The sequence below is a fragment of the Eufriesea mexicana genome, unplaced genomic scaffold, assembly GCF_001483705.2.
Source record: "Eufriesea mexicana isolate 0111107269 unplaced genomic scaffold, ASM148370v2 scaffold4744748185, whole genome shotgun sequence".
Classification (NCBI taxonomy): Eukaryota; Metazoa; Arthropoda; class Insecta; order Hymenoptera; family Apidae; genus Eufriesea; species Eufriesea mexicana.
Genome location: NW_016907938.1, coordinates 86778 through 106778, shown reverse-complemented (window position 1 = coordinate 106778; position 20001 = coordinate 86778). Strand labels below are relative to the sequence as shown.

The window sequence follows — 20001 nt, the reverse complement described above, 5'->3', positions numbered from 1 at the left end:
TCCTGTAGTTTACAAGGTTGCAATTCTTCGTTGGGTAACAGCTGATTTAAATCAGCCAGTGTCTAACGACGTTACCAAACTTTGCACCCGCGTTTCTAAATTTTCACGAATTATGTTGCCCAGATGAGGAGATAGAATAGAATTAAGCGACATAACGCGATTTGAAATGGGTACAGTCTAAAGTACAAGTGTTTCGATTTTTGAAACAGTGGGAAGATCGATTTTTTAATCAACGATATTGGTACGATGTTCGAGTAGGCTCTTCCGTTTGCTAGTTAACGATTCATGGAAGCCTTGTGATACGACAATTATATTTGTTTGAAGCTACTGATCAATGTCCATTGAAATCTGTTTGCCGAGTGTTATTCCAATTAAAATTATATACCCATATAATTTACACGCTATGAATGAAATATTTATATGTGAATATATACCAGTAACGTGTATGCTATTATAGTCTATGATGCATTAATTTTCCCAGATCATTGCGAATTAGCAGCGAGAATAATAAACATTTCACAAATATTATCATCCATTTAAATTGGACGATGACTACCACCGATGACGCCATTGGCACAGCGAGTCTCACTCACCATGTACTAAACGTATCCCTATTCTATGAGACAGCAAAAATACACCAAGAAATTTCCAAACTAATAACACATTTACGACGAGCTAAACGTGTAATTAAAATTTCTAATGACCCACGTGTCGTGGAAAATTTTGATCATCCACAGAAGATCTCTAAAAAGCGAGTCCTTCCGTAGACCACATCAGCCTTTTTCTATAACCAAGTTAATTATATAGCGTAGAAATTAAGTGTCAAACGAACGAACGAGAAAATAAAGGAAAGCCATGGGACGTCGATCGCTGCGTGCCGCGAAAGGTGAGGAACTCCGAGGCCGGAGGGAATATTAATGAGAAAGAAATACCGTTTCCCATGGCGTAATTAGCGACATAAAGGCGATGGCGACAGCACGAGCGAAAGAGCAAAAGGAAAAGCTGGCAAAAACGGGAAGAAGAACAACCAGTTGACTTCCATTCCGTTTCCATGAATGCAGACGCCGATAAACTTATCGCATCTGGCTCTAGAAAAATCGCCATTTGCAATTGAAATAGAGGACAATTCGATACCACTTTCCTTTTAAATATTCCGTCCACCATTATTCCATCCAAATTCTCTCGAAGCACGGACATTCTTTAAACAAAGTTAAACTAAATAACCTAAATTATCCACGATTTAATTATAAGCGAAAAATCTAAAAAGAATAAACTTCGTGTTAAATTCGATCATTTAACAACGATGTAAAATTCTTCTTAACACTAGGTTTGCGGACGCTATCTGTATACCTATTTCTGCATATTTCACACCTGTCAAATTAACAGGTAAAGGAAACCGCGTGTCATATTTTTTAACGATTAGTTTAATTTAAAAACGTTAAGAGTCTTAATATAAGTTAACTAAATCTGTTACCATCGTATAATTGGAGCAACCCATTCGTCGAATTGACGGGTTCCGTAAATCTAGTGTTAAAAGATGGCATGAAATAGACCCGTTGCAAATTTCTTATTCGATCTTAACGCAAATCTGTAATATCTCGAAATAATATTTATTAATAATCTCTCTTACGCCAATTGCTCTTTTATCGAGACCCATAAAACAACCAAAAATAGACAAAGTTCGTTCTGCATCCGAAACACATTTTGCAGAAAGTCACCAGTGACCATTGCATCTTCACGCGTTGAACTATGAAACCTGTTAAGATCGATCCACGGTCCAGCGATTGCTCGATGAATCGAAGCGATTGTTTAAATAACTGTTATCCCAGTTACGTGGCAATTTATATTTATCCGAACACATCAGGGGACAGAGCAATTGGGATAATTAAATCGTTCGCATAATAGAGGCCCATCGAATTCCCCGAGCGGCCATAACCTCGCGCTCCAACAACCGGAATTCGCATTTGGATAAACGAACCCGAACACGCATTTACCCACGCCTGTGATTACCAGTGTAAGCGAAACTATAAATATTCATATAATCGTGGTGACGTTAGCGGGTAGTCCAGATAAGAAGAACTCGCTAGAAGTTCATTCAGTAAATCATGCATTCGGTACAATATCGTTATGCCGAATAGGCACTCTGACGTATCTGCGAAGGATTTATCGCGAAATTACACGTGCCATTTTCCGTCTGTTCGATGCACCAGTGCCATTTCTTCGCTCGAATTTGAAGCCCTGCCAATGGCGAGTGTTTCTCCCGATACGAGATGCATCGAAACGAAATAAAATGGATTAAGTTGACGTGGAACAATGGACGTTCAGCGACGAAGGCCTCGCGTTGACCGTGGCCGAGGAGACGATCGCTCGCGCGTGCGACCACGTATTCGTTTCGCTTGGAAATTTTATACCCGAGCAGATTGCGTGAGAAAACGCGCGACGCGAGTCACGGATTCGCGGTAAGTCGGAGACCTTCGACTCTGGAAATTTATTTAAGTTTGGAGAACGATTATTTCTCGTTCGCGATAAACAGAGCGAAGCTGGATCGCATCACGGAGAAGAACCGTGGAGTCTTTATTCGGTGTCGTTATAGCTCCGTTTTACTGTCACGAGGTTCGACAAGATGGAGGACTCGATCATGGCCGCAGAGTCGGACTTTGGTTTACGTTTATTTTGTAATTCTCGTATCGCTCCCTTAATATTCCCCCATTTCCTTGTCTCGTTTCACACGCGACGTGCTAACCAGTTTATCTTCTCTTTTTCTAATCCCACAAGATAAATACAGCGCTATCTTCTTCAGTCTTTGATCAGCCAGTTTTTCCTCAAAGCGTGGCTTTCCTTCTGGATTCTAGAAAATTCAGATCAGCTAGCGGTTACGAAATCAGCTGGTGTTTGCGTTGACATACCGTTTTGGGGAATTTTAATAAGCTTCGAGAAATTATTCGAGCACACCGACGCTAAATTTGTGCCTTCGACGAGTCAGAGCAATTGCAAAATTACCGATATATCGTTTAAAATATTAAACTTTGTAAAATTCTTTTGATACACGCCGAAATATATTTCTCGCCTGTAGCTCAACGAGAACACCTCTAGTTAGCCTCGAAGTAGGCCCGAACCTAAATTACACATTCCTGGAAGTACTTTCAACATTTGCATCACAATCTTCCCATCGTGGACTGCTCAATAGCACGTTCGACGACGAAACACCGAAAGGATTAGCGATTCAGGGCCGCGCTAGAAAACAAAGGGGAAGGCCCGCGCGATCGCGAGCGAAACACTATTCGTCATGTTAAACAGCAATGACATGTTTCCTTGCAGCAAATAATCATTTCTCTGACATCAGGCACATGTTTACAGTTCGAAATACCATTTCGTTCATGCTTGCACGACTAGTTACGAAACGGAGAGTCGAGGAAGATCATCTAAAGACATTTCGACGATTAAGCATAAACAATCCATTTAACACTTATGTAAGTAGTCGAAAAAATACGGATCATGGTCCAAAAACTCTGCACGAATTTTACAAACGTACGTGATCATATGCTGGACTAACCTCAAAGTATTTCTAATTCCATGGATATAAATATAACGTAGAAATCGAATTTATTATTAAACTTCTGTGACAAAATATTTAGTAATCGCTATATCATTTTCTATCCGTGAGATAACATTCTCTAGTTTTGAGTCACGCGTTACTCGTCCGTCCGTCATATCTCGCAATGGCGGAATATCTCGCGCGGCGCCACTAGCGCCACCGTGACGCGTTCTCGAGGGCGTTCTTCCGCGCGTTTTCAGTCGCCGAGTCGTAGAAAGCAGCGAGTTGGAAGTGCACGCATCAAAGTCGCCTTCCCTGATGGATTTACGTAACGCTTGACAACCAGGTCGCGAAGAAAAGAGCCTGAAAAGCGTTTTATGTAACGGTAAAAATGTCGATTATGACAGGAATAAATTCGCGGCTGCTTGTCACGCCGTTGATCTATCGCGCAGCCGCGTTCCACCAGACTTTCCACCACTGGTTTGTCGTTCCAGCCTGTCATTCAGACCTTCCTATGGCCCTCTCGGTGAAATTAAAAGGTGACGCGACGTCGTGACGCGCATTCAATGAGGTTTGCTCCTTCGGACAGTGTCAGGTTTGATCGGTCGTTGCGAAGCTTCGAGTCGTGACCCGGAAATCGCGATCGGAATTTGCGTTTTATTCGCGCACGCGAACGCGATGTTGTTTTCGACTCCTTTCTCACTGGCAGTCGAATACTTTGTACACAAAGCGATCGAGGCTTTGCACGAGGTCCGTCGAAGGTGGGTAGACAGGTGATCTTGTTTGTCCAAGAGGTGTGATACGATGAAAATTATGCTAAGTCACGGGAGTGACGATTTTCGATTCCAAGTGATGTATTTCTAGACGATCTTGACGATGGTCCAAGGATATATATATATTATCTATCAGTTTAAACGGTAGAACCGGTTCTCTTTTCTAAATATATCCGTTTTCGAGTTCAGTTAGAGTACTGCTGAGGATATTTACCGGAAGAACCTGATACCTGAATCAGTCACTCTCGAATGGCGTCAACGCTTGCAAAAATTGTAATTAATTTATAAAAACTCGCCTGGGGCCACGTTTAAGATCCAATATACATCAAACTCGGTGCTACAAGTATCGATTGAATCCTCAGTGACTCGACTCAAGGTATCCTCCAAAGTATAAATTTCTGCCGAATTATGGTGTGACGACAGTCAATAACGGTAATTATCTCTAATAACCAGGATAGCCGGAGCGACGTTAAACCGCTGATTAACCCTTTAATATCTCTGTACTTTCCACAGCAGCGAACTTAATGCATTTCCACTCTCGATATATACGCTATCAACGCTCCATTAAACTATTCCGTTCCATCGAAATCCACACGTATTCAGCACGCAGACAGCAGAGTACAACTCCATCAGATTGGAAACTCGTATGCAAATACCGAACGAGTCTAATACACTAAGCCGACACAAATTCGTAATCCGTAGCGCGATTAATTCTGCTTCTACTCACGCGAGTTCATCCAGGTCCACGGACACGAGGGTCGGACTCGGAGAGGAGGCAATTTCTCCGATACGAGCGGCGCGTGGTGTCTGACTTTCACAGGCCTCGCACCACTTTCGTCGGCAGCGAGTGGAATCGGAGAAACGGCAAAGACGACGAGCATCCGACGGCTGGCAGCAGCAGGTCGAAAGCTCGGCTCTCGAGTGCGGAGACCTTGAGTGCGTGCACTCGCGCGTTGGTACGTCCCTGAGCCGCAAACAGGAACACGGCGATTATCCGGCAAATGAATGAAATCGAGTGAACCGGTTCACTCGCGTACGTACGCGCGCTGCTGCCTCCGCTCCGGTTCGCTGCGGATCCGCCTTAAACCAGAACCACTTCTTCGTGAATGGCCATGCACGGCGTGGCAGGCTCGTGCTCCACACCGAATTACGCCACGGAGTTAACCGGCTGTCGTACGATCATTAATCTGGCTGGTCACGTGGCGACCACCGCGTCTTATTAGTTTCGATGGGACGCGTGGCTCTGAGACGGAAACTTGCTGTGTCATTGCTCGATCACCAATGCATTGTTTTCGGATAAAGTTATCGGATGACTTAGAATTTATTTCTTCGTCTCTGTGGCTATCTCGGTTATTTATTTGCGCGGTTTCTATTAAATACGAGTTACATATTCGCACGAGTAACTTGGTGGGGCACATAGCCAAACGAGAGTACTATGGTGCCGCGTTCGAATGATGCCTCAATTATAACTCCGGCGAGGATTACGTGTAAACATTTCGATTAACCCAAATTTGGATTAACCCGAGCGAATTGAATAATGGAGTAGCGAATAATTACTTTGTCTCAGGAGGATGAGATCACGATTCATTCTGCATCGAATGACCGAGAAACGACGCTGCGACCGATACGGCAACGGAATCTTGCGAGTCTCCATTTAACTCCGGCATACCGTCAATGAAATTTTTCATAACGCACTATGTAGTGCTATGACGGTACTGCGAAACCGGTAGCACACGTCAGAGACTATAAACGTCTGCAGAAATATTTGTACGTAATTCACGAATACGTTCCTATAATAATTAACGCTTTACTTATTCCAAATAATAATTATTCCTCGCGGAAAGAAAACGATATCGGAAACTCTATTAGGAACCCGGGGTAAAAGATGAGAAATTCGTTCAAGATGTTTAAAAATAAAAGATTCGATTGCTTTTTTCCTAACGTCGGCCGTTCCTATTTAATCCCCAATGTTTCGTGTCACGAGCTACTCGTACGTTCGTTACGCAGCGTTTAAATCATAATTAATCGCATAGTAGTTCGATAAATAAGCAGCACACAGCTCACGGGCGTTCATCAGCGATCGCTCGTTGAATTCGCAATTAGTCGCTATTACAACATAGTACTCACGGTGCACCTTGCAGCGCGTGCACTCGTTTCAGAATGGTTGCCCGATCGATAGCCGCGATCGTGGTAAAATAGTCGAAATTGGTTTGCCTCGGTAGAGAAACTGGTCTGTCTTCCGACGCGTGCGCACGTGGTACCTCTTTGTTCGCGCAATTTCACGGTCGTGGTCGGCGTGTGTGGGTCGCTGATAAAAGCTTACGCTATCGCCGGCAGTCTCCGCGCTTATCGCCGCGAAAAAAGCCTGAACGGCTGACGAATGACTCAATTCTGCAATTTTTTCCTTTTTTCTGCACTCGCCGGAGTTCCTTCGCCGCGCGACGCCTCGAGTTTCCGCTTCAGCAAATTCGCAAGTTACGCCGGTTTCATTTGCGTACCTAGATCGGTAATTGAAACGGAGACTAAGGTTAAGTTGGGTCACGAGGACATGGTGGAATTTTTACACGGGAACGGAGTTATGGCAGTTGCGTGGAAACGAAATGTGGAGAACGACACGAGAGTTTTCGTTTCACCATGATCTACGGAGAGTTTGGTGGGACAGGCGACGATCGAGGCACATTATGGATCGATGGATACATCGGAACGAGTTTTTCTCGTGATAAGATAAGCGTATCGAGCAACGTCGTTGGAACGACGATGTTTTACACTTGCAGAGAGGGGGAGGTACTGTTTTCTTGTAATACCACGTGGAAACGTTTCCCCGTGGAAGTGTTTACATTTCTAATAACGATATCGATTTTATCGCGCGATATCGAACTAGCGTTATCGAATATCACGCATGGGCGAGAGAAGAAACTCGGTAGTCGAGAAATTATTTCGAGGGGGCTCAGCAACGATGTTAACGAGTTCTAATCGTATGGAACATCGGTATGGAAGAAACTAGGGATACGTGCAGAAATTCCGATCGGAAGCTCGAATTTCAGGCTCAAATCAGGCTCTGAAACGAAGTACTCGAATGGGAAACTCGGATGGACAGTCTGAATTAAAGCTGAAAAATTCGAATTAAGAACTTGGATCGGGGACTCGAATTGAAAGCACGAACTACAAAATAAACCTTCGAATTAAAAATTTCGAGTAGAAAAATCGTAGCAAAAATTCGATCAACAACGGAATCGCGATGAGGATCGAGAAATTGAATCGAAAGCCCAAATTAAAGATAAAAAGAAGTCGAATTAGAAAACCTTGGATCGGGGACTCGAATTGAAAGCACGAACTACAAAGTAAACCTTCGAATTAAAAATTTCGAGTCGAAAAATCGTAGCAAAAATTCGATCAACAAAGGAATCGCGACGAGGATCGAGAAATCGAATAGAGAGCCTAATTTAAAGATAAAAAATTGGAATTAGAAACCTGAAATCGAGGATTTAAATTGAAAACACTAATTACAAAGTAAACCTTCGAATTAAAAATTTCGAGTCGAAAAATCGTAGCAAAAATTCGATCAACAAAGAAATCGCGACGAGGATCGAGAAATGGAATCGAAGGTCCAAATTAAAGATAAAAAATTCGAATTTGAAACCGAGAATCGGAACTTGAATGAAAATCTCGAATTACGAAGTTAACCTTCGAATTAAAAATTTAAAGTGGAAAAATCGGTGCGAAAGTTCGATTGGCGACTGAATCGCGACGAGGATAGTTTCGCGGACGATTTCTTCGTCGGATTACGTTCGATCGTCGCCCGATTCGCTTCTTGCGGCGTACCATGAATATGCATACACGCGGAAATACGACGTTCGCACGCGCGAATTCACGCGATCGCCCCGTCCCGCGCAAATATTTGACTCCGCTCGATCGAGTGTCTACCTCCGTTTCTTGCCTCGAATTTTCGCAAGCGTATTTTTATCGCGGCCGCGCCGAGACCCACGGAGGGCACGTACGTTTCCACAGATTCCACGAAAGAAAGGAACGGAATGGAAGGCGGATTTTTCCTCGTCCCGCCGACACGAATCACGATATCGTGAAACTGTTTGTTCTCCGCGAAAACAATCTCGAGCGATTGAAGCGCGATGTCGGTCGTTGTAACATCGATTTCCTCGAGCGATGAAAATGAACTAAGAGGAAACGTTCCTCTTCGATCGAAAATATCGAAATAAATACCATGAGAAGAGTATATCTGCATTTATGATATGTAAATTATATAATCCTCACATTTTTTTTTTAATCTGGTATCTAATATCAATAATTTACCCTTTGCTCTACTAAAAAACTCACCATACTTTTTTGAGCAGTAAATAAAAAATTGCATAGTAATAGAATTGTAAAATTATTTAACTTCGATATTTCGCACACTGTTACATTACATTAAATTTGATATATTAATTAATATCGATCTTCTAAATTTTATGAAACGGTGACTGAAGCTCACCTTTCGAGTGCAAAGGGTTAATAATGAAAAAATAACAATATTGCGAAAAATTGCTAAATATTTACATACACACAAATGTACCGAAAAATGAGTTTCTTTCGTGAAATGAATCACTCTCTCCCCATCCGTATCCCACTTCGTCATTTATAAAAGCCTCTATATAAATCGTAATAAAAATTCACGAGCCTGAATGGCAAATGGAATCGATCAAAAATTATCATTGCAAATAATCGCGTAAAATGAACGAGATTTTGCTCGCCAACGTGTTTCAGGAAAAAGGAAAAAAAAAAAAAGGAAAAAGAAACCGAATAAATTGTGTCGATAAGACGGTGAAGCGAACCGAAGAAGGTAACCGTAGCAGGAAAACGGAAATTAGGGTGGAAAATAGTAGTTCGCGTAACGTAGTAGGAAGTTTTACGGCTCGATCGCAATATCTCGCTAGTTGAATTCCGCTCGTACACGTGCCACGAGGTCAGTCGTAAAACGGTGCTGGAAGAATGTTAGCTTGTTACGCAAAATAACGACGGACGAGCGAGCGAGCGAGCGAATACTAATACAAGTGTTTTCAGCCGGTTGGCCGTGACCACGAAGAGCTCGGCTCTGGAAAATAGAAACTCGCCAGCGCGGTGCCTTCGGCAAAGGACAAACACGATTATCGGTCTGGTTATCGGCGGTAGTTAATCAAGCCATGATTTATCGACCTGCTGGGGTTGCATAAATTTCGCGCCAACGATTACATACACCTACGATCGATTAGCTTCCTGTTGTAATCGTAATTTATATAGAAATACAGTTCTTCTCTGGTTCCTTGCCTTTTTCCATCCTTTCCCTCTTTCTTTCCATTTTTCCACTTTTTCTTTTTTCCTTTCTTAAATTTTCGCGTTTCGATTTCTGCGTGATCGCGCACCAAACGGATGTAACGCGCATAGATTAATCGCTGGACATGCTCAAGGTGAAAATAATCGTGGCAACCGGAGAACGAATTGTTTCCGTTTCTTTCACGCACCACGCGGTTGCATCAAGGAAACGAACTTTTCCGTTGCCCGTCGCGCAACCGGCTAATGTTTGCCCAGATCGTATCACGAGGATATACATTACTCAAACCACTGGTCCGCAGTCATATCTGTGGGAAATGTTAATTTGTCCGCGATCGTGACCGTGCTCCAATCCGGCCCTTATATCAGCCAATTATACAAGTGTATTTCGTATCGAAACGAGACCAGTCATTAATACAAATTTATTCCCGTCGAGGTTATTCCAAATCTAAGATAGTCTACCGAGCACGCTCGATTTATTATCTTTCCTGCGTGATTTTAAATTAGATCGCTGCGCTAATTCCGTCTTTACAAATAAATTCACCCTCGATAAATAAATCCCGAATCTCCCAAATCTTCCACGATCTTTCCGTTACCCGTTCAGCGATTCGTCGAATTTGAACGCGTGTAGGTTGAAAAATTCAGAAATTGGAAACTCGAAAGCACGAAAATTTTAAAGAACTCCACGAATTTTAAAGAATTCCACGAGGAAAGTAATTCTCCTGTTAACCCCGGGTATTTCCCATCCCGAGGAATCGAAGTAGTCCGATAACGACGACTTTCGAACCGCTGCCCGTTAATCTGTCGCGGGTAGTATCAGTGTAACGCGGCCGCCGGTTTCCTGCTCGCGGCACGTATTATCGGATTATTGCGTTCGCGGGCTGTAACGTAAAAGTTCATACCGGTAATCCTTGGCATACTTAGACCGGACAGAGTCGCGAGCTACGTGCTCGTTCTTAATCTCGGTCGAAAAACCTGCTCGAACAATATGCGCGACACGTACGCGTGTATTGTGCGCCGTTGCACGCCGGCGTGTATATACGCGGAACGTTGCACACCTAAAACCCGCCTTGCCGGCCCTCTCTCTCTCCTCTCCTCTCTCCGTTACATTCTTATTCCAGTGCTTCTCTCACGTTCCTGCTTCCTGCGCCAGAAAAATTGGCTAACCTGTTTACTGATGCAACAAAGGAAAGGAAAACCGAGCGAGAGCGTCCCGAGCGTGGAACTGGCGCGCAGAAACCGGAAGGGAGGGGCCAGGGGTGAAGAGGATGCTCGGGAAAGGTTAAAATATGAAGCTATAAAAAACAGTCATGCTGTCGTATGTTTAACAGCGACACTCGAGAAACTGTGGATCGATTTCGATGGGCTTGGACGGACCAACCTCGAATGATCGATAAAAATCAACGAGGATTGCCCTGTTCGAGAGGTTAGGATCCATTTCGACTCGCGACGGCCTTAACGCGGTAATGAGTGCAACTCACTAGCGCCACCGTGACCCGTATCTACGATAGACGCACCGTGAACATCGAGTTACGTGCTACGAATGAAGTATCGCGCGGATTAATCGAAGAACCCCAACTTTGATATCACCACTCGACGTTTCAACACTAAAAAGGACACGAGAGGTGAGACAGGAAGCGATTCGGAACATAGCGGTGATTCTCGCTGGATACTAGAGGGTGGGTAACGCAAACACGGTAGAGTGGTTGCAAATAAAATTATATCGAGCAGCGGTAGAAACAAATAAGAGATGGGATCCGTAAATACGGCTAAAAGGAAAGTCAACAGGGGCGGCTGGGCCCGTACGGACGTGCAAACGAGGGCGTAACTGGATCGAGCGGTGGCTGCTCCTTTCGCAGCCGCGGCAGCAGGGTGGGGTTTCGAGAAAAATTGATAAGAGGAACGGGACAAAACGATAAGAGGGAAGAACAAACGCGGAGTAGCGATCGATAACGTCGAGAAGAAACTAAACCGAATTCAATGGAGCGCGCAGCTGGGGGGTGGTCGGAGAAGAAGAAAGAGGAAGTCGGTAAGGGGTGGCTGGCTGGTGTGGGTGGCGGGAAGGGGTGTACAAGGCGGTGGAAACCGCAGATAACGCAGGATAGCCGGGTCGAGTCGTTAAACGCTGCAGAAACGAGTCGGCGAACAGTGCAATGCGCCCCGGCCTTTATTTACCGAGCGCGTGCTGCTTTCCATGGGACCTTTAAAAGGCACGCGTGAAAGGAAGAGTGAAATGGAGAGACGAAGGGTAGGCGTGTGTGTCCGTTCGTGTGTCACTGTGTGCACGTGTCGGCGTGCGTTTCTGATGTTTCCTTCCTGTTGAACTTTCCACGTGCCCGAGCCCTGCACCCCGAAGTGCGCGCTCGTGCGTGATCCTCCTATCGTCCCCGTTCCTGTATGCGTGACACATTTTATTCTACGCCACGAATGGCAAATACGACCGGGGGAGATCTTAAAAAGACACACGCCAGGCTTTTGATATAAATACCGCTGCGTGGAAAACATCCACTTGCCGTTCGAGGGTTTCTCTAGCGGATTGGTGGGGTGAGAATTAGCAGATTTCGAGGTTACGTAGTGTATACCTTTGAATTGCTTCGCTCGTTGACGACGGGAGAAATCTGATTTGCAGATATCTCCGAATATATATTGTATTATATTTAACCCCTCCGTTAATATAGCTTAACCCTTACAACAACTTTCCGGGTATCGTCCAAAAGCAGCTTGAAAAATATTCGGTCCCTCGGTGTGCGACATTGTTACTGTCGTTGGAAGTTTATGTAACTTTTTTTATCGATGCGTTGGTTAATTTATGCGTTACGCAACGCGTTGTTTTGATCTCGAACAATGTTCTTTGGCCCACATATCGAATGTTTCGTAAAAGCTCTCGATGGCTCTAAGATCGAGCGATTACGAGCTCCGAAGTGTCTCGACGAAATACTCTAGAATCCACGTGCCGCGAAGCTACTCGAACGTTTAATCGACGATATCTGTGCACAAAGGAACGTAACCGACCGATCACTCGGTATTGCCCGCGCTATCGATCCGAAATAATTAATGCAACGGACGACTCGACGCCGACTATCGAACATTCGAACAGACACCGTAACGAAACATAAAACAACGATTGCACGAAGGAAAGTTCGACGAAGAAGACTGGCAGCAGTGACCGTGCAAGCGAGCGTGTCCAATCGAAAAGCGATTCTCCGATCCTCATGAACGATTCACGGTAGCTACGCGTCGCAATCGTTTCCATCGCGAAACCTTTCCTTCGTATTACGACGGGAGAAAAATGGATCCCTCCGTGAACCATGGCCAATACGACTTTATAATCGCGATTACGTCTGGCTGGTCTTACCTCATCGCGGAAGTCGCGATACGAATCTACCTTGCTATTTGTCGCGATCGTCTTTAGATAGCGGGCTTCCTGCACGTTCGGTTGCCGGTTTCGTGCTTACGCGTAAGTGAATCAAGGTCACGCGATCTAAACGCGATTAAACGATACACCCGAGCTGCCGGTGTTTCTTCGTGGGAATCACTCTTTCGTCCAGTGATATATTTCGCCCGTAATATCACGAGAAACCTTGGAAACCTTCGAGCCGTCGAGAAGATATGAATTGGTTAAGAGGTATTAACCTTTTAAATCTCTCGTGATCCCGTGCATCGTTAATGCTAGGCAAGTGAACTAGATCCGAGATACGATGTGGTTATTGCCACATTAGGCTCGTTTATATCTCGCAATAGGATTCATAAGTAGACGAGATTACGAAAAGGTTGAAGCGCGAAACACTCGGCCGGTAATTAAAGATAGCGCTGGCTGGTAATTTTCCCTAGGGTCATTTGTATTTACCGCATCGCCACGTCGGGGAAATATTTCGCGCAATGAAAAATCTCTAGACTATATCTGCACGTCCATGGTTAACATTTTCTATATACATTACACCCGCTACTTTATCTCGCGCGATAAATTTCAAGAACGCGCGTAAAACGGTTGAATATGGTTAACCGAGTCTAAACGGAACAAGCTCTCACGGCGCCCTATCTTGAATATCCGCGGTGGTTTTTCGTAAGCGCGTAACGCGACGTCAAGACGAAGCACGCGGTTGAAATGGGGCGACCTTTTCCTCTTTTCCCGTCGTCCAATTCCAGATCTGGGGAGAAGAAGAGAGCTCCCGATAACTTGCCTTATCAGCGTGGTCGGTGGAAAGCGAGCACAAGTGCTAGGAAAAAAGTAGTACGACGAGCGACCGCGACACGTCGAGGTCTCGCGTCCTTGCCAGTTACCCCTCTCGCTGCTCCGGAGTGGGATCTTCCCCCACCACGCCGGCCGCTCGTCGGTGGCTCCCCCTACTCCCCTCCCCGACTCCCCCTTCGTCCAGAGCGGTATGTAAGAGGCCGCACATGTTTCCCCGCGTTCCAGTCTCGCAGCGGCACTCGCGAGTGACTGTTCGTGTGAATTCGCGTAACGGTAACTGTTCTGATTAAAAAGGAAAAAACATTCGCTCACGGAACGAAGGACATTACGGGGACACGCGTGTTGTATATAATATCTATATCTGTCTCTATATGTACATACGTATACGCGTGTGCAATAACGCGCGCGCGCAAAGGACGAATTCTTTCCTCAGTGCTTCGTTCGAGAACTGACACGACACACCGCGAACGTCGTTGCAGCGAGCAACACACCGAATATCGATAGAAAAAGATAGAGGGGGAAGGAGGAGCAGTACGGCGAACGTAACTGCCCTAGTCGTGTCCCTTTCTTCCGAATCTCCGCGTCTTTCTTTTTTTACTTTTATACGTAACGTGTATACGCGTTGGCGATACGAAATATATATATATATATATATTTATATACGAAATATATATTATATATAAATCATATATATATATACGAGACATAACCTTATTTTCCGGCGTAACGGCGGATCGCAGTGAGAATCGATTGCGCGAGTGACAGCTTGTTCCCTGTTTGGAGCTACGATCTATAAAGGAGTGTGACAGAGAGGGAATATTATTTCGTGGCGTACCTCGAAGGAAAACGAAGCACGGTGAGAGGAGTGTGGATACGCATCGGCGAGGATATTCCGAGGGTGTTACGGAACTAGTGATCTTCCACTGACGTCATTTCGTGCTTTCGTGCTTCATTGGAGGGACGAGAATAGTGTTCGCTGACCCGACAAAGACACGTGAGTATCGAACTCCTCTGCCGCCATTCCTCGGCACTCTAGATGTTTCCTGATCGTGTTCTCGTCGTGGAACTGTAACTCGCGTGAGCTCGGCTCTGCTTCTTTTTTCACTACCACTGTGTACACACGCGTCACGCGGTTAGATAATTTATGCGCGGAACCCGTCGCGGTGCGAATTCTCTAGCGTGTCACGCGATCGGAACACGTCCGACTTCAGGCGCACATTTGCCGCGTCTGTGGCGCAGTAATCGCGCCTGATTCCTCGATATTCCATCATGGCGCTCGATATATCGAATCGCTGCTCTCGCGTATCTTCGCGTATATACGCCGTTCGAAACGTTGCGTCGAACGTTGTATCGTATACTTCTAACACGCGTATATCGTCTTCGTACTAGAATCGACGGGAAAATAAGTCGTGGTAGTGACGTATATAAAAGTGCGCATTCTAGAAACATTTCGAAAGTTCCGAATATACGTGTTGGTAACGCGTTGGCGAAATATAGAGCTGGATATATTTACGAGCGAGATTATCGATCGAGTGGACATCGATATCGAGTTTTAACGGTAAAAGAGGTACGCAGTGTCGTAGCATCGCGAAGTTCGATGCATAGGCGTGATTCGTCCGTTGGAATGTGCAGTCTCGTTGAAAAGGTAAACGAATATCCGTCGGTTCGATGCATCGATCTGGAAATCGTACCCGTTGTCAGTCGATGCGAGGCGTTTCGCTTTTCTTCAAGGTCGCCGTGATCTGGAACGATCGCACGGTGAGTCAGCCTCTTGGTATTACATCAAACAAACATACCTATTACGACAAATTACGTTAAGGTCGTAACGCCGTCTGGAACGTGCTTTTCCTACTGCGGAAATAACGATTTCCATTCGCGTTTCTGGATCGTGTGACGCATCGCGTGCGCGTTGAACGAATTAACGAATTAGGCGCGTTAATGAATTAATGGGTCAAAACGCGATATAGGTATTTACGCATTTATTTACGTCAGATTGCTCGGGCTGCTTACGAAAATAGTGCGACAATAATAGCAAGGTCGCAGCCGCTATTCGAGATGGCGCGACGCGTCAGTGACTCGCGTTTGACGAATTAATTGATTGCAATAGCCTGATGGATTATAATGGTGCGTACACAAAGCAGGATGCAGATTTTGTTTTTGTTTACGCGCGCATTTTTACGGGACTACTTTTATTATCGATTAAAACGGAACGTATAGTAAAGTGGATGGGGATATTCGTGATTATTATTCAAATTTATACCGTTTATAAAATCGATATTAAAAATTATTCGTGGGCTCGAATCTTCGAACGCATCTCGTGAAAGTTGATCGATAACGTATATTGAACACTTCATTAATCGTCAACGTCGTTCGCACCGATGATCTTTACCTTCTTCCTTGCGCAACGTAAACAGATTGCGAAATAATTTCTAACTCTGGGGACATTCTTAAGCAAAGGATGGCAAACTGAAATATTTTTATTCCCTCGTAAAATACCCTCGCCTCGAAAGCTTTTACACGTTATGCAAGGTAGCCATTCCGAGGATCTTATCGCGCATGCGCGAATCAGCGTTTCGCTTCGAAAATGGCGCTCTTTTCGATACGATGTATTTACATCCATCTCCGAACTATTTAACATCGAAATACCATTTTTTCTCCTGCCCTGATGTATTTCCGTTCTCCATCTATATTCGTACGTCGTAAATAGACGCAATCTCTTTTTCGATTTAACCTCGAATATTCTCCAATTTTATCTGCCGTGATTATATAAAGCCAGCAGTGAACGAATCGAGGTCCGAGCCGATTAGTCCGACGTCCGTGATGGTTAAAAAATCGCAGCGATACAAATAACCGTTCGGACGGAGAATTTTATCGGCGATTCGTTTCCCGTATTTCGCGAAACGTGAAGTCATTTCGAACGATCGCGAGCGCGCGTTTCCTCCGCGCGGTTCGAATTTTTTCGCGATTCGAGTCACGCGAGTCGAGGAAAACGGAATTCAATAGACCCATCGGCGACGGAGAGGAGAATAGGGAAAAGAGAAATAGAGAGAAGGACAGGCTCTCCTTCTCTCTCTCTCTCTCTCTAGCGTTCACTCGTGTACTCGCTCTCTCGGTGCAGTGGCACGAGGCAAACGAATTATCCAACTCGTGCCGTCCATCGAAATCGGATTATCGTCGATTCCTCTGCACCCACCCACACCCACACCACCCTGCCGTGTGTATCGATTTTCGACGCTCTGTATACCGGCAACTTATTTCCCCTGCGCCGTAAACATTCCGTCCTAAGCATTCGTCGCGCGGATTAATCACGGTTTAATTGGAAAATCTCGCTCGGCAAATAAAGCTTTCGAGGCCGGTGCAAACATGTCAGCCAGGGCTGGTCACCGGGACCCTCGTCTCGTTCTGTCTGCCGCTGTCGTCCTCCATAGCAAAGGATAGTTGTGGAACAATTTTGCTCGGTCTTTAAAGAAACCGACGAATTTATAAATTATTTACACCGTGGAAAATTGAGAATTTCGCTCGAGCTTTTCTATTAATTTCGAATCTAATTGTAATCGTCGTTATTCACCCCTCCGCAGCGACGCGAAATTCAATGGTGCTCGAGACTGGGGAAAATCGGCTGGTAATTAACGAATGTCTCTGGCGGGTTGGTCGAAAATTAATACCTACCCCTGCGCCGAAGAATTCTCGCTGACGATAAATTCTCGCGTGGGTGCTGCATTATGGCAGGCGAGATTAAACGTAGTCACCGGTGGAAAGAAAGGAGGTCGGGGTTTCGACAGGGGTGCACGCGTGGCGTAGACGCCGGGTTTAGTTGGGTATAAAATCAATCGTGCTCAACGAACTCCGCGTCTCCTGGTAATTAGTGTCCTCTGCTAATTATCGCGTGACGATTCGCCAGCCTCGCGGACCCTCTCCATTATCGCCGCGTCGGGAAAGCGATTATCGGAGATTACGAGCGGGTCGAGTGCGTTTCGCCGTGATTAACCGCGATAGGTAACGCTGCTTCCACGATTTTTCCAGTTATCGCTGCTGAAAGGAGCACGAGCTGCGAGATTACCGCTTTACGGCTCGCTGCGAAGTCTCCGGGGCTCGAACCTTGTCCGAGAACAGGAGACCGTGACACAGCAGCGAATTAGAATCTGCTGTTCGAAATGCGAGGTTTTGAAACGCGCAGATCGGCGGTATGAATAAAATATGAGTTTCCCTGTTGACCTACTTGGAACACAATTTTTATATACTCCGCTGATTTATCGAGACGCGTTAAAAATTTGCACGAGAGACTAAAAGGCTGTTGGCGTTTAAAGAGGTTCGTTTTGAAATCGTGCATCTCGAAACTCGAAATTGGAACACGAGTCGTTCGCACGAGAATCCATCGGAGATGCGCTCTTCTAGGAATGATCAACGATATTTTTAGCGTATTTTCTTTAACGTCAAACACGTGGACCACCGATCTCGCTTATGAACTATACGTGCATCGAGTTTTAAAATCGTTTCGTTCCACGCTGTTCGTTATACAGTCGAATCTTTTCCAGTAAAGTTCCTTTTCATTCAGCTGCAGAATTCTGCGTATTTCACGATCACCGGCACGATTAACAAGAAAATCACGTTCTCCGTTTCATTCGCGAAATCGCGTTTCACCCTTCCGAGCGATCACGAAGGTAATGCAAATTCAATCTCGCCTCTTTCTTCCCTGCGGAGGGTAGCTCGCGCGCGTATGCGCACCTGTATACGTGCGCGCGTGTGTACATGGCCGGCGAAAGAGCCACGGGGTAGGTGGAAAAGCCTGGAAACACGAAACGCAAATTCCACGTACGGGGTGCAGGGAAAAGGAGAAAATCGGGACGAGTTCTCGCTGAAGCTACAATTCATCCGGTCTCGTGATCGAAATAAATTTCCCCGACACATTCGGCCTTTACTGGGCCATCGAGCAACGCGTGCAGACGCGTTTTACGAGGGGGTGAGGCGAAAGTCGAAATTTCATCGCCCACCACTTCTTTCGCTCGCGTCCGGTTATCTCGTTCCCCTAATGCCGGGACAGGGTGAGAAAGAGCGCGTCTATCCAGCCCTGAAAAGGCTCCCGGACCTCTGCCTCGTTTTACAGACTTTGCCCGCGCGATAAACGCTATTGGCCTTGTAAATCAGCGTCTGCTTTTACGCCATGCTAGGGATCTTCTATTTGCACGTGCCGCTGCAATTTCTAAAGTTTTTCCTTTTCTTTTAATTTTTGGACGATGCAAAAGGCTTGGTTGCTCGATGAGAAGCTTGATTTGCCTGGGGACTGTTAATTAAACGGGAGTGTGAGAAAGAGTTAAATTTTCGATGGATAACAGGAAACTAGTTATTTTGAAATGGGTGTCGCAATGGTTTTCTCAGAATCGAGTGTGCAGTCGCGTCAAAATTACGCCTGGAATTTTTCTGAAGGTAAAATTCTCGATGTTTCGAAACGACCTATATACAACTCAGTCCGTGTTCATAATCACCCGCACATATGTAGAATATTCTTGCCAGAAAATTGCAAAATAATTGCCTCTTAACTAGCATTTAACCTTGCCTACTTTCCCCTCTTCTCGTTCCGCAAATGAAGATCGTAGGACAGAAAAGGCCACCCATTATCTGCCATTATCTCCTTATATATCACCTCGTATATCTGACAAGGGAAAAATTATTCAAACGTAATTAAGAAAACGATTTACAATGTTGAAACTTGTAATCTCTAATATACGATGTCAAATCCTAGTTTATTCTAGCCAAACAATCCCTCCCCTCGCAGCTTCTTGCCATCTCAGCTACCGAAGATTGTCATCCATTCCGTTATCATCTGCGAAAATTATAATTATATTATTATAATTTTATTTGACATTTATTCCCAAGAAATCATTTTTGTTCGACTATTAATCGTTTACGGGATATCGCGGATGATTGGGTTAATCGAAAGCAAAAGCGGGGAACCGGCGTTTTCTCGTTGGCAGTGGAACAAAGGCCGACAAACGACTTTCCACGCATCGGGAAACCGAAAGCTCGAGCTTCGCGTCGATCCGACCTCGACGCCTCGCGTTTGGTAATCCTCGAAGCGTTCGAGCAGTCATCGCACGCGAGCCGCGATACATCTTGCTTTGAACGTCGAAGGCGAACGAAGTTCGCGGAAGCACGATCGCTTTTCACGCGTCACCAGCCGATCCATCAACTTCAGGATCGCC

The 20001-nt window shown here is 45.2% G+C and overlaps 1 protein-coding gene across 3 annotated transcripts in view; it reads left to right on the top strand.

Moving 5' to 3' along the window:
* LOC108546399 (protein Tob1) overlaps positions 1-20001 on the top strand; it is a 140744-nt gene that overhangs the window by 63115 nt on the left and 57628 nt on the right. Inside the window, exon 1 of one of the 3 annotated variants that reach the window (XM_017898463.1) lies at positions 14504-14795. The exons of 1 other annotated variant lie outside the window; for it this stretch is intronic. The gene's annotated coding sequence lies outside the window, so the exon portion shown is untranslated. Of the gene's footprint in view, positions 1-14503; positions 14796-15396; positions 15560-20001 lie in introns of those variants that run through there. One more of the 3 variants, XM_017898468.1, reaches the window with a different exon arrangement.